The sequence below is a fragment of the Engystomops pustulosus genome, chromosome 10 (genome assembly GCF_040894005.1).
Source record: "Engystomops pustulosus chromosome 10, aEngPut4.maternal, whole genome shotgun sequence".
In the NCBI taxonomy this organism is placed as follows: Eukaryota; Metazoa; Chordata; class Amphibia; order Anura; family Leptodactylidae; genus Engystomops; species Engystomops pustulosus.
This window is the reverse complement of record NC_092420.1, coordinates 7,743,549-7,746,613: the sequence shown is the minus strand read 5'-3', so window position 1 is coordinate 7,746,613 and position 3,065 is coordinate 7,743,549. Positions and strand designations below refer to the sequence as shown.

The following is a 3,065-nucleotide window of genomic DNA, read 5'->3' as shown; positions in this document are numbered from 1 at the left end:
AAATTTGGCGCTATATGTTGTAATGAGTGATCTGTAGGTAGGTGCAGTTTGTGTTATTGCCTGCAGGTGGGGCCAGTACTCTCTCTATGCCTTGGCTTAAAGGGGCACTACTGTTCCAGCACAGCTGAGCCTGTATTTAACCCTTACTGCTGGGTTCTGTGTGCAGACTCACATCTCAATGATTCATAGAGTGGATCAGGATCTGTGCAGCAGGCGCGGGGGTCCTGCCCGGGGGCGCCATGTGCAGCAGCAATACAGGAAGGGCAAAGGGGCGCAGAGCAGCTGAGGACAGGACACAGCGCAGCTGGAATGTACAATGAGTAGCAAGGAATTAAAATCTGCTCCGCCAGACCTCTTCATAGAGCTGTGCCAACTCCAGTGTCCCGAGGGTCTGCGAGGGAGAGGGGGATTTATTCAGAAAGGTCTACGAATGCACCAACAAGGTGAAAGCTGTACACAGACTACTCCAAGTCATATGCTCAAGCATATGTGCCTGCGATTCCAGACACAGCCTATACACAATGGTGGCGCTATCTTTGCAAAAATATTTCTAAACTTAGAGAAATAATTATCTACATACATTTTTTTGTTGCATCTTCTTCCAAAAAACGGCCACCCCTTATCCCCAGGCTGTGAGCGGGGTTGCACATCACTCCTTTCTACCTTTATAGAGCTGAGCTGCAGTACCAGACACAACCCATGGACTGGGGTGGCACTGTTTTCCCCTGCATAGATTCTTCTAATTTCCTACCAATTTTACTCAATTCCATATCAGATTTTAAGGGAAACTTGTATCCCACGTAATGTAACCCCCCAGTGTGTGTGGCCCCACCCCTGGGATATATCTGTCCCCGTTCCCCTCCCATAGTATCCCAGCACCGCCGCTTATACCCTCTCTGAGTGTCACTTGCTTGTGACAGGAGGGTAAAGCTGAGCCGACAGAAATTTAACCCGGCCACACTATCTGTGACGCTGAGAATGTGGCCCCAGCAGAGCGACAGCTGTGGAGTCGTCACAGTGACAGAGACCCCAGCGCGACCAGGGGGCCACTCCAGCAGCTCATCACAGCCGCGGTGCATGAAGAGTTAATCATCCCAGGTAACGGATCTGTATCTAGTTCTATTGTGCCAGTGAACCTGTGCCGTAACCAAGGGCAACGCTCCTGATAATAATGAGGTCCCTGCTGGAGGCTCGGGGGGGGGGGGGGGATGTCACTATATGCTCAGGACCTCTCCAGCTTTTCATAGACTTTGGCGCACATTTATCAGGACCTGTGCAGTCTGTACTATGTGCAGTGCCCTGTGGAGTGTGCAGGGGGCGGCAGATTCATCAAAACTGGCGCAGGGTCTTCATGAATCCGGCGCTCCCTGCACTGCACTGGTGCCACAGTTTTTGGTGCACTTTTTTCATGCTGCAAAATTGTGCCGCAGGTCAGTAATAAATGTGGCTAAACTCCGACTATGCAGTAACAGACCCTTTAGGTGCAGAATTTTGGGGCGCAGTGGACACAGAGCGGCCACGACACTTTATAAATACACGTACAAGGAGTTTGCATGTTCTTTTCAGTGCAAAGTCAGACAGAAAACTGGCGCAAACACTTTAATAAATCGCTCCCAATGTCCGTCAATCTCTTAACATTTTAAAGATCACGTCTTGCTGTTTGGATAGAAAAAAAATCCTGAGATGATGTTTCTAATGGCTGAGGATTTGCTGCAATTATGTAACTGTTGTATGTGTCCAAGAAATGATATTATGGGCTCACTAGTCTCCCCCTGCACATGGTGCTCTACAGCGAAGGGTCAGGATGCAATGAGGTGCTGCCCCCTACTGTCTACTTTTGTTATCTTATCAGTTACAAAATAGTTCTGGTCCTGGTTAGGGCTCATGCCCACAAACCTGTTTTGGGGCTGTGTTGTGGCCATTTTTCCCATTGCCTTCTGTGGGCTCATACACAAGGTTGTGAATTCCACGGATTTAGGCTATTCTCACACAGCTGTTTATTTTGGATGCGGACAGGTCATTGCATCTATGGCTAACACTTGTGCCTGGAGCAGCTGCGCCACAAAATGGTTGCCTGTGCGAGCAGTTTGGACTAGAAAGAACGTGCAAAGTCCGACAGAAAACTGGCGCAAAGCCCTAAGTAAATGTGGCCCAATGTGTCCAGGAGCAGAGTGAGAGAGATATATACACTCACCGGCCACTTTATTAGGTACACCTGTCCAACTGCTCGTTAACACTTAATTTCTAATCAGCCAATCACATGGCGGCAACTCAGTGCATTTAGGCATGTAGACATGGTCAAGACAATCTCCTGCAGTTCTCCCGAGCATCAGTATGGGGAAGAAAGGTGATTTGAGGCCTTTGAACGTGGCATGGTTGTTGGTGCCAGAAGGGCTGGTCTGAGTATTTCAGAAACTGCTGATCTACTGGGATTTTCACGCACAACCATCTCTAGGGTTTACAGAGAATGGTCCGAAAAAGAAAAAACATCCAGTGAGCGGCAGTTCTGTGGGCGGAAATGCCTTGTTGAGGTCAGAGGAGAATGGGCAGACTGGTTCGAGCTGATAGAAAGGCAACAGTGACTCAAATCTCCACCCGTTACAACCAAGGTAGGCAGAAGAGCATCTCTGAACGCACAGTACCTCGAACTTTGAGGCAGATGGGCTACAGCAGCAGAAGATCACACCGGGTGCCACTCCTTTCAGCTAAGAACAGGAAACTGAGGCTACAATTTGCACAAGCTGGAAATTGGACAGTAGAAGATTGGAAAAACGTTGCCTGGTCTGATGAGTCTCGATTTCTGCTGCGACATTCGGATGGTAGGGTCAGAATTTGGCGTCAACAACATGAAAGCATGGATCCATCCTGCCTTGTATCAGCGGCTCAGGCTGGTGGTGGTGGTGGTGTCATGGATCCATCCTGCCTTGTATCACCGGGTCAGGCTGGTGGCGGTGGTGTCATGGATCCATCCTGCCTTGCATCAGCGGGTCAGGCTGGTGGTGGTGGTGTCATGGATCCATCCTGCCTTGTATCACCGGGTCAGGCTGGTGGTGGTGGTGTCATGG

At 49.6% G+C, this 3,065-nt stretch overlaps 1 protein-coding gene across 1 annotated transcript in view; it reads left to right on the top strand.

Moving 5' to 3' along the window:
• Window positions 1–911: 911 nt before the first annotated feature.
• Window positions 912–3,065, top strand: part of SLC41A3 (solute carrier family 41 member 3) — a 28,428-nt gene continuing 26,274 nt past the window's right edge. Inside the window, exon 1 of the mRNA XM_072128845.1 lies at window positions 912–1,098. The gene's annotated coding sequence lies outside the window, so the exon portion shown is untranslated. The remainder of the gene's footprint in view (window positions 1,099–3,065) is intronic.